Here is a 12492-nt window from a genome sequence, read left to right as displayed (position 1 = left end):
ATAGAGCAGAATAACATAGAGTGAAGTGCTGTCTACTGGAGTTAGGCACAGTGGAATAGTGTATAGTGGATTGGCGTAGAGTGTAGTGATGTACAGCGGAGTGGCATAGACTGGAGTGTTGTACAGTGGAGCGGAATACAATGGACTAGCGCAGAGTGCAGTGGTGTATAGTGCAGTGGCATAGAGTGGAGTGTAGACTTGTGTACAATGTAGTAGGATAGAGTGGAGTGGCGTGGAGATGAGTGGCATTGAGTGGAGTGGGGTAGGACAGTGGGGTAGGACAGTGAAATGGTATAGCCCCAAGGAGTGGAAAAGGCAATCTTTTTCTTTTCTTTAAGGTTGAGAGGGTCCTGCTAGTATCCCTTACTTAGATCATATGGCTACTGATAAATCAAGCTTGTCCTAATCTTTCACTCATCTCATTGATATTTTGTAATGGGTATCAAATTTTGAGATGTTGTTGACCTCTATAAAATCTATACAAAACCTAATGGGGCCATCCAGCTTTGGGGGCAACACTATAGGTGAGTTCCAATCACTTACAGATGGCTCTAATACCCTCATCACTAGCATCTTATGAACTTCTTCGTCAGTGGCTTGGTGCCAGGCTTCAAGTATCCAGTAGGGTTTAAGACATACCTGTTTTCCTGGTTTGGGAATGATGGATAGTTGTATTGATTGGGTCCTTCCCGGCATAGTGGAAAAAACTTCTAACCACAGCTCTAATTAGGCTTTTAATTCTTGTCTCTGTATCTCCCCAAGTTCTGGATCTATGCATTGTAGATCCTGCACACCTACGTCTTCCCCGGAGATGGAAAGAACAGGAAGGGACTCTCATGTTTTTTTAACAGGTCTATATGGTATACTTGTGATTCTTTATTTTCTTTATTGGTCTCTATTTGGTAAGTCACTGGAGTTACTTGTTCTTCAATCTTAAATGGTCCGTGCCATTGACTTAACATCTTCTGTTCAAAAGTGGGTAGCAAAGGCAGAACATAATATACTACAGAAAAAAACCTGTAGTCTAGCCTTTTTATCATATTCTTCCTTCTGCACCAGTTGTTTCTGTTCTAAATGAGTTCTCATTATTTCCCTTATCTCACATAAGTGTTTTTTTAAGCTGCAAAGTTTTCGAGGAATGTATTAAAATTATCTTCTTTTTGGCTCCTATACCTATTGTGCAATGTCTAAAAAGGTATGTGGTTTACGGCCAAACAATAATTTAAATGATGTAAATCCAGCACTACTTTACTCCTTACAACTTCTAGCAAATAAGGCAAAGGGTATCATTTGCTCTCATTCCCCAGCTTCTAGATCCAAGAGTTTCTTTAATGTTAGTTTTAAGGTGGAATAGTAAATTTTAACCAGGTCAGTTTGGGGATGGTAAGCGGCTGTTCTTATTTGTTTGAACCCAAGCTCTTTACATACTTGCTTTATGAGTTTTAATGTAAAGAGTGTACCTTGGTCTGCTAATATCTCTCAAGGAAAACCCACCCAGGAGAAGATTTTAATCATAGCTTTGGCTATTTGGGTAGTATTAGGGTGTCTGTGAGGAATGGCTTCTGGATATCGAGTGGCATAATCAACCATAACTAAAACATACTGATATGCACTACAGGAAGGAATTAAGTATCCAATAATATCCATACCCACCTGGAAAATGATAGGGAAGGGACACAAATGAGCTTTTGGTGGTTGGTGCTTGCTATTTTTTGGACACACCAGACATTCACAACAGTATTTTTACTTACTTACTGGGCCAAAATAATTTCTCCAGGATGGTCTTTTCAGTTCCAAAGCAGCCTCACAGTAGATGGCTATGGTCTAGGTAAAAAACTTTAGTTCTAAAAGGTTCGGGGACAAGTAGCTGTACTGGCTGACTCTTCCTTACCATTCCTATATAGTAGTCCCCCTCATTTGAAGAATTGGCAAACTACTGCCTGGAGATCCTCTTGGTGTTTAGATTGAGCCCAGGCTTTATGGAAGGGGGCTCTCCTCCTTGGGCTGCTCTAAAGCTCCTGTCAGATTCCCAAACCTCTTCTTCTGTATAGGACTTTCAGCCCTTTTAATTTTTCTTCCCTTCTTTGTCTCTTACTTTTCTTGGTTTGGAAGAGGGCTATTCAGTGTCCAAGATCTCTTGATTCAGTGCTTCTTCCCATCAAGGACCCTGGTTCCTTCCGGGTTCATTAACCAAGGATCCTAACTTGATTAATCGGTACAGACTATAAGGGGTTCCGGTAATGTTGGAACTAGCCCTACTTTAAGAGGTACTGTTGTGCCTCCTTTATGTTGAAGTTCTACTCTCACCACAGGGTATGTCTTTTTGTTCCCACAAACACAATGAATATTTACCACCTCTCGGTTTGGGTACATTTCCAGGTATTAGATGGGGTTTCATTACACTTTGTTTGCATCCTATGTCTAATAATGCGGGTACAGGGTGGCCGTTCACTCTCATAGCACAGTGATAGGGTGTCAGGGAACCCTGGCTTGGTGTAATGTGGGATTAGTCACTCCTATGTTCATGGGTTCCACTTTCTGGGGACAATATCTGGTTATGTGCCCTAATCCTCTGCAATGGAAACATTGTGACATATTTGATACCGGCCCAGTTACGAGCAGTAGGGTAACAGGATGGACTTTCTGAGGTATCCCTGCCCTAGATGGTTTCTCATGGCCACCAGTTCTTCCCCGCAAGCTTGTATTGTATTCACTTCCTCTTAACTCATAAACTCAGTTATAAGCGCTAGCAATCTCCACAGCTGATTCACATGTTAGACAGTTGTGTTGTCTGACTCAGTTTTTGTACCAGGGGATGCAAACAGCAGAGGAATTGTTCCAAATACATTTTCTCTAGAATCTCTTATTTGGTTATGCTCTCAGGTTTTAGCCATCTGTCTGTCATGTTTTTTACCCTATTGTCATGATTTTTCCACATAGGCTGGAAATGAACTAACAACTATACCTTGATTCGAGTATACATCAAAGTGAAAAAGCATTTCAAGACGATAATAATCATGCCTATGAATATACATATCAAGCATGTCCAAATCTAAGACTCTTGAACATTACAATATTAATCATGTCTTTTTCCAGTGTCCAGTTCTACCACAGCAACGGGTTACAATTGCCAAGTCTTTTTGAACTTTGCAGAAATATTTTTGTCCTTTCGTAATTTCCATAGTTGTTCTCACGGCCATTTCTGAGGCTACAAAAGTGGCCTCGCCTCTCACCCACGTGCGGGTTATTCTCAATGGAGATGGAGAATTTGTACTGTTTCTTGTCTCGCTCGTTTCCTGGGGAACGCCCTTCAGTTCCGGTTCACAGCAAGACAGTTGTTCATCGCAAGTGCGAAGCAGATTTCCACAAATGCATGTGGCAGTCATCAGATAAGAAGATTGATGATTATTTAAATAAAAAAAGTGGCAATCACACAGAGAGACCACGCACTTTAGATCTTTTGATTCTGGAACCTTGATAATTGGGCAGATAGTCCAGTGAACTTTTTAGTCAAGTTAAAAAACTTAAAGAGCAAGGTCATATGTTGTATTAACGATATTATATCGGATAAAGTAAAAACCTAAACAGAAAATAATCTGTGACATAGAACAAAGGAAAAATTGTGAATACAAAAAGCAAGTGAAACTAACAAACTTTGAATGATTAATAATAATTTAAGAGTGTCAAAGACAAGAAGCAAAATAGCCGTCTCATTGAAAAGATCATGTGAAGGTAACACAACAGTGAAAAGTGAGGGTGACCAGGAACAGTGTGACCAAGAACTTTAAGAGTTTCCACGACCTATGAAAAGTATTACTAATAATCTATAAGACAGAAGAAGGTCATATCTTTCACAGGTAATGGTGGTTATATTTTTAGAGCTTGCTATTAAAACTATTGTGAGATAAGAAGCCGGTTTCTAATTATACTACTCTGATTTCAGGTCTCCCTCCCGCAGTACCCTCCCAAAAATTCCCTTCCCCTCGTCTGGCCATTCTGATACTCTGTAAATATATAAATCAGAGTTAGAGCTGCAGGAAGGTGGTCTTCTTGAGGGTACTGCTCCTAAGAACCAATTAAACGGAACCTGACACCTATAATATAAGCCTCTGGGGGGTCCTCGGCCCCCTTCCTTACTCAATCAATCAATCATAGTATTTATGAAGCGCACTACTCAGCTGTGAGGGTCTCAAGGGGCTGAGGGGAGGGGGGCTGCTACTGCTTGAACAGCCATGTCTTGAGATGTCTTCTTAAGGTAAGTAGGTCCTGTGTCTGACGCAGGTGGGTGGGAAGAGTGTTCCATGTCTTGGCGGCGAGGTGGGAGAACAACTTGCCACCGGCGGTCGTTCTGTGTATGCGTTGGACGGTGGCGAGGTTGGCAGAGCGAAGCTGTCGGGTAGGGTTGTAGAAGGAGAGCCGTCTATCAAGGTGTTCTGGTCCGGTGTTATGCAGTGCCTTGTGAGCGTGGGTGAAGAGTTTGAAAGTGGTTCTCTTGTTGACGGGGAGCCAGTGTAGGTTTCTCAGGTGGGCTGTGATGTGGCAGTGGCGGGGGATGTCCAGGATGAGGCGGTTCACAGGCTTTCTGTATTCGTTGCAGTCTTTTAGGAGCTTGGCCGTGGTTCCTGCATAGAGGGCATAGCCGTTGTCAAACTTGCTGCTTACGAGGGCTTGGGTGACCCTCCTTCTGGTTTCAGTTGAGATCCATTTGTGGATCTTCTGAAGCATGTGGAGGGTGTTGAAGAAGGAGGAGGAGATGGCGTTAGCTTTCTGGGTCATTGATAGTGATGAGTCCAGGATGAATCCCAGGTTGCGTGCGTGGTCGGTGGGTGTCAGTGAGGTTCCCAGTGTGGTAGGCCACCAGGAGTGGTCCCATGTGGAGGGGGTGGAGTCGAAGATGAGGACCTCAGTCTTGTGGGAATTCAGTTTCAGGCAGCTGTTCTTTATCCATTTGGCCATGGCCTTCATTCCTTCATGGAAGTTGGTCTTGGCGATGGCGGGGTCCTTGGTGAGGAAGAGGATCAGCTGGGTGTCATCGGCGTATGTGACGATGTTGAAGTTGTGCGGTCGGACAAAGTTAGCGAGTGGAGCCATGTAGACGTTAAAGAAGGTCGGGCTGAGGGACTGGTGGCTTCAAAGCAGAATGGAGGGAGGCGGACTCTCTAAGTTCTGCCTGTGAGGAAGGAAGTAATCCAGTCCAGGGCTTTGTCACAGATTCCTGCGTCATTGAGGCTTGTGAGTAGGGTGTGGTGGCAAACGGTGTCGAATGTAGCTGAGGGGTCCAGGAGGATGAGGGCCATGGCTTCGCCGTTGTCAAGTATGGTCCTTTATGTCATCGGTGGCAGCGATGAAGGTGGTTTCGGTACTGTGGTTGCTGCAGAATCCAGATTGGGATGGGTCCAGAGTGTTGTTCTCCTCGAAAAAACGGGTCAGTTGTTTTTTGTCAATTTTCCCTATGAAGTTTGCTAGGAAGGGGAGCAGGGAGATTCGCCGGAAGTTCTTGAGGTCATTTGGGTCCGTCTTGGGTTTCTAGAGGAGGGCGTTGATCTCAGCGTGTTTCCAGCTCTCCGATTAGGTGGTGGTCTTGAATGAACTGTTGATGATCTTCCGGATTTGGGGTACGATGATGGGGCTTGCTTTGTTGAAGATGTGGTGAGGGTAGGGGTCGGATGGTGAGCCGGAGTGGATGGTGTTCATGATTTCGATGGTGTCATTGTTGTTGACGTGGGTCAAGGAGAGTAGGAGGCTGGTGGGTGGTGAGTCTGTGGTGTCGGTGGTTTGCAAGGGGTCTGAGTACTGAAGCTGTCATGGATGTCTGCAATCATGCGGTAGAAGAAGGTGGCTAGGGAGTCGCAGAGGTCTTGTGATGCCGGGATGTCGTTGATGTTGGGGCCGGGGTTGGAGAGCTCCTTCATGATGTTGAATAGCTCCTTGTAGCTGTGTGCGTTGTTGTCGATGTGTTCTTTGAAGGCGGGTCTCATGGCGGTTCGGATGAGTTGGTGGTGTCTGCGGATGGCGTTTCCTGAAGTCTGTGTGGTTGTCTGGTGTCTGATCTTGGCGCCACTTCTTTTCAAGTCTTCGGCATGTTTGCTTGGAGTTTTGGAGGTCGGCGGTGAACAAGAAGGCCTTTCTGTCGGTGCATCTTTTAGAAGGTTTCTTTATCGGGACGAGAGTGTTGGCACAGTCGTTGATCCATTGCCTGAGGTTGCGGGCTGCTTTGTCAGTGGTGTCAATAGGTGGGTTCCGGGAGAGGGTAGTGATCAGTTGGTCTTCAGTGACCTTGTTCCATCTGCGATGGGGAATCTGTTGCGGGTGATGGTGGTCGGTTCAGTGGAGTTCGGTGATGTGGGTGGGCGCAGTCCAGGCGCAGATGGGCTTGCCTTAGGTGCGCCTTCGGCCGCCATTAATTAGGGAGAGGGGAAGGAGAGGACAGCTGGGAGGCAGGAGCGGGGTGAAAACGGCGCACAAAAAGTAGCAGGGCTGCTGGGGCAGCATCAGCGCGAGTGCAGAGCAAGAGAGAGGAAGGGGTGGGGCGCAGGGGCAGCAGCGGCGGGAGAGAGAGTTACCTCATTTGTTAGGTTTTATCTTCTATACCTAGTCGCTCTAACACACTCTTTTTAATGTCCTTTTATGGGATGGTGCCTCAGGGATTCACCCCCTAGCACGCTGTTTGTAACTTCACCATCAGAAGAGGTCCTAAATATTGCCCCTATCAATCCTCCAGCCACCCTGCTGCTTGAGCTAGTCATTCAAAGTTGGCGAAAAATATCAGGATCTTCTCCTGTCACATACGTCTGAGAGACAAGAGATGGCAGATAGGTCTGACCTCTTTGGTGACCCACAGCTTCTGCCAATTTAGTAGTTGCTGTGTCTTGTGACTGTGAAACGTCTTCCATATTCTCAGCCTGATTCTGGAGGGCTTTCCGGAATGCTTCCTGATCTTCAGTAGCAACGTTCATAAATGTCTACAATGGCTTTTCCAAATGTTATTGTCCTTTGGCTAATTCTGCAACAAAAGCCTCCATTTCCCCCATTCCACTTCTGACACCACCTCGTGGTGAAATATGAAATATGGCTTTGGGGGATTTGTTTTCCAAATGCTGATGTTTTTTATTAAATACAAGTTAGTCAAGGAAAAGAGGGAGAAGAAAAATAACTCAGTCTCTGTTCTTGCATCCAGTTGTTCTAAGGGGTAGAGATGCTAGTAACCTTAGTTGTTCATGCTCTCGAGTCACTCACCTGGGTGGCCACTGAGTTGTGGCAAATTGGGATGTGAAAGCTGGCCGTTTTCAACAATCCTCACTTTGATCTGTTGACTTCTCACTCTGTTCTCTGTCCTTATCTGTTGTAAGTCGGCAGCTTCTGTTCAAGCTTTCTCACTTTTGGGGGTCTGCTGTTATTCTGTTAACAGTTCCTTCAACCCTCCTCTCATCTCTGTCCCCTCCACTTTCGGCGTCTTCTGGGTATGCCTGATCCACCTCTTTCCTGTCCTTTGTTTCTTTTATTGTCTGTAATCTTTTTACCTGTACATGGAAAACAGAGTCCTTCCTTACTTTCAGTAGTTGGGTTGATGAGCTCATCCCATTCCCCTCTCTCATGCTATGCTTCCTTTCTTCTTTTAGACACTGTCGATGTAAGACCCAGATCTCCCAAGGAGCCGCATTCACCCTTGTGGGTAAGTCCAGAGGAAAGTTTGGCCTCTTTTCACAGTCTACAATATAGTAGCGTGGCGTGTTGTAGAGGAGAGTGGGGTAGAGTATAATGGAGTAGTCAGTACTGCAGTAATCTGTACATTTTTTTTAAATATGTGCAAAAGAAGTTGTTGTCAGACGAAAGCGCACTCCTAAATAGATTATTATTAATTGTGGAATGCAGCAAAGCCAGCAACATACAGAGAATTATTTTGCATTTTCATTTTTCCAGGCCTAAATCGTTACAGACATCTCTGTCCTTGTTCATAGGCCAAATGCATGGGTTCAGCAGATTAACTGCAGGCACCTGATCACTCAGTTTCTGGCTTTGCTGTATTCCATAATAAATAACAACCTGTTTGGGAGTGCGCTTTTATCTGAGAACAACTTCTTTTGCACACATTCTTTTTTTAAATATATAGAAACTTATAAATATTTTTTGTTACCCTACCTATTACCACTTTAGCTACGCATCCGTAAGAAGGGGAAAATAATGATTGTATTATTTACCTAGATCTGAAGGCGTAATGCAGAACACATGCAAACTGTACCTACAAACAACATAGCTGCCTTCATCTTTTTGAAAGGGAGTTATTAGCCAATCACCTAATGACTTTTCAACTCTAGGTACCAAGGTACCTCTGCAAAGCACCACAAAATCTTGCAAAAATAAAAGCAACAACAGATATCACTAAGCTAAAATACTTTACAACTTGAAATATTTCCTACCCTACTTATCTATTGTACCCAAAAGGATCATCTGCGCACCATAATGTTAAATCCTGTCAAATTTCATGTAAATTGTTCAGCCATTTTCTCTCTATGCCCAATATAAAAGTCTATGGGAAAATGCATTGGTGTTAAAACTCATTTTCGGACCCCATCCCCTTGACTAATTATTACAATAAATTACCATAAAACTTTGCATCATCTGCCAATGTAGAAAGAGAAATAGGTCTGAAAGGTTTTGTGGCAACTCGCCAAATGGGCGCAAAGGTATGAATGGTGAAATTCTTAGGAATTTCTCTCTTTGATAAGCCTAAGACAGTTAAAATAGATTGGATCTTTGTGCCAACAGGAATTGATCACATCACAGTCTGGATCAGACAACTATTCATCTGATTATGAGGAATTACAAACAGTATCAAACAAGGACTCTCTTCCCTTCACTTCATTGGATGAATACCGTTTTTTTACAGAGAAATCAGACTGTGCGTGGGAGACCGCCAAAAGAAAGATGAGAAAGCAATGTAAAAGGAAAAGGAGAGGGAACAGGAACACCCAAAGACATAATGCCTCATGGGAGATCTACAAGGCAAACGAAGAAGAAATGATGGGTGAGAATTCTCTTACGGTTATTAATCTTTCTGCTCATAGGCTGACTCCACAAGAACAATCTTTATTGGAACTTGGTTTGTCTTTTTGCCTTACAGTAAATTTGTTTTTTTGTATAACTAGAATTGATGTATTTCTCTTTGTGCGCAAATTGAAATTAAGGAAAGTTTTTCTCCAAAAGGAGAAAATGAAAATATATGTCCATAATGGTATTCCTGTACCAGCATAGGATGCTATGTTTGATCATTTATGTCTGGGCGACATAGAGGGTTTGTCAGCAATTGTAGACTTGGAGGGTGGAGGTATAACATGGACGAATGAGAAGGAGTTGTTGGAGTCCCTTAACTTAGAACTAGACAGGCTGGAAACCACTCCATCAGACTAAAATCCATATGCAATCCCTTCACCCCACGTGACTCTATTGATACTTTTGATGAAGTTATTATTCTAGATCTCATGAAGATTTGGTGTGATGCAAGCAGAAATCGTGCGTCTAATCTCAGCAGGGAACAGAGAGGTGCTCTAAAAACCCTATTAAATGTTCACAACATTATTATCAAACCCTCGGATAAGGGAGGCAATGTTGTCCTCTGGGATATCAACAAATATTGCAGTGAGGCATATGGACAGTTGGACAACATGGGTTATTATGAGAGAACCACTATCTAAGCCTACAGTATGGCCACAGGACACTATACCTCAAAGCTGTTAGAATTGAGAGACAGGGGTTTGCACACTATTGAAGAATATCAATTTCTCTTTGTCACAAAACCGACTGCTCCTTGTTTTTAAATGCTGCCTAAGGTGCATAAGGATAAGGAAAATGCACCGGGGAGACCAAACATTTCTGCAAATAATAGTCTCCTTGAACATATTTCCATTTACCTTGATTTTTTCCTTTTGCCCTATGTTCTAGGCTTACCATCTTATTGCAGGGACAGCATTGATTTTATTACCAAAATAGATGGAATTCCTTGGGAACCATGCTATTTACTTGTAACCATGGATGTAGTGTCACTGTATACCTGCATAGGGCATGACCTAGGGATCCAAGCATGCACATATTTTTTTCGTGACAGGTCAATATGCAAGTATGATCATTCTGTGATGCTTTTGGAGATGTTCAAATTCTGTTTGAATAATAATTTATTTGTCTTCAATGATACCTGGTATCATCAGTTGGTCGGAACAGTGATGGGGATTTGCTTTGCTCCAAGTTATGCCGGGATCTTTATGGGCTGGTGGGAGGCCACCCATGTGTGGGTGGAGGGTAATGAAAGGACACATTTCAATTTGGACCAGATACATAGATGACCTCTTTGTCCTCTGTGAGGGATCAAATCAGGAACTTGAAGAATTTGTGGGACACATTTCCCGGAATACTCTAAATTTGACATTTACATACAAAGTACATCTCACAAAAATTGATTTTCTTGATGCGTCAATAAAGATTGTGGGAGACAAATTGCAAATGAAGCTACACCACAAAAGTACAGCCGGGAATAGCAGTCTCCACCCTTTAAATTTGAAGTGGAGTATCCCCTATGGGGAATTACTCTGGGCTAAAAGGAACTACAGTACCCAACAGGCCTATAAAGAAGAAGAGGAGAGAATGATTAGTAGGTTTAGAGCAACTTTCGGGAGCGCGTCCAGGGGTAGGTGGAGCCGCCCGTCGCCAGGCTCTTTACATAGTGTGTTAAACGAACCTGGCCAATGGCCCGCGTGATCCCATGAAGCCCTGACTCAATGTGGGAGGGGTGACGAATAGGAACTAAATAAGGGTCATAATGGACTCATGTAAGTGACTGACGATAACTTTTTGTTTGATTGTCAGCTCTGATATGTGATAGCCAATTTAGCTTGTAGTTGGAGAAGTTTTTTACACTAGGTCCTGAAGAAGCGTCATTGGATCCATGTGGACCACAAAGACGCGAAACATGTCGACCCGATTTTGAGGTGGGTCTTACAGTTTTTTGACCCTCCGTTATTAGACATACAGTTAGAGAGTGGCAGAGCATTATCTCTATCTCACTCTCCTGATCAATATTTTAATCTTGGCCTTCACCCCACATAGACAGAATAAAGTTAAGTACTCATTAAGGGTCCTGAGCCAATTTTATTTTCTTTCTTTGAACTCTCCCCATTTTCTTTCCCCCTACTTATCTGCGGGATAGAGTGGCATCATCGAGAAAAGATCTCCGGCAAAGAGCCCCGCAGATGGGTGGTGCCCGTCAGACATTGCAGCGCCGGTCTGACGAGGAGCTTGTCCGATGATGAAGCATGACACCCATTTGGGTGTGTGAGGACTCTTGCTCCTATTAAATAGGACTCCAGAATACTCGTCCTGTCTCCCTTTGTTACCTAGGAACAGTGTATTGCATTATTAGTAACTTTCATTGGAGGGTATACACTGGACCTTTAATCCTCCATATCCCCTGTATTTTTGATGGGTTTAGAGCAAGAGTCTATCCTATGAAAGTCCTAAGGGCAGCAAGCACGAAAGGGTCAAATGTTACCAGGGAAACTCTTTTGATTAAAAGAAAAAAAAAACTGAAGAAACTCATGATGTGATTAGATTAATCACATCAGTGACAGTGAAAGTGCAGCTATTAAGAGAATGGTGACAAAGCACTGGCATTTGGTTAAACAAGACCCAGTGATTAGGAAGGCAGTGACTTCTTCTCTACAGCTTACTTATTGCAAACCCAGATCTTTGTGTGATATTTTGGTACATGGCTACTTGAGTGTACAATACACTAAGACTGGACGGATTAAAGATCAGAAAGGCTTCTATAAATGTGGGAGATGCAAGGCATGTAAGAGAAGCAAGAATTTAAAACAAATAACACGGCCTTGGGTGAAACTAGAAGGACAAACAAATGTATTTCCTGATGATATGATTGTTGGGTTTATGTTTTACAGTGCCCTTGTGGGCATCAATATGTGGGCAGTCCTATTGGTCATATTAAGAACAGAGTTATTGAACATTATAGAGCAGTCAAGAATAATGATACAACTTATCCGGTTGCCAGGCATTGGGCTAAAGTACGTAATCAAGGTGTTGATCTTTTGATGTTTTTTGGCATTGATAGGATCGAGAAGAGTGTACGTGGCGGAGATAGAGAAAGGTGACTGAGACTCAGGGAATCGGAGTATATCATCCTGCTTGGTAGCAAATCTACTGGAGGATTTAATGAGGATGAAGAACTTTATGTGCACATTGGCTGATGTGACAGTATTAAGCTATATGCAGTTCTTCCCCTGTTCCACCTCACTCTCTTTTTTCTTATTTGATTCATTAGTTTGTTTTCTGGATGGATTCCTCACATGCTTCAACTGAATTTGTTGTTTTTTAGAAGAGAACATTTTATGTGTTTTCGGATAATTTATTGTACTTTTTCAAAATTTTTGATTTTTCTTTCTTTATTTTTCTTTCTTTTCTGAATGGGTTGTATACTTTATGCTGCTT

Source organism: Pleurodeles waltl, chromosome 2_2 (assembly GCF_031143425.1).
Source record: "Pleurodeles waltl isolate 20211129_DDA chromosome 2_2, aPleWal1.hap1.20221129, whole genome shotgun sequence".
NCBI classification, from domain to species: Eukaryota; Metazoa; Chordata; class Amphibia; order Caudata; family Salamandridae; genus Pleurodeles; species Pleurodeles waltl.
Note: the sequence above shows the minus strand (reverse complement) of the source record.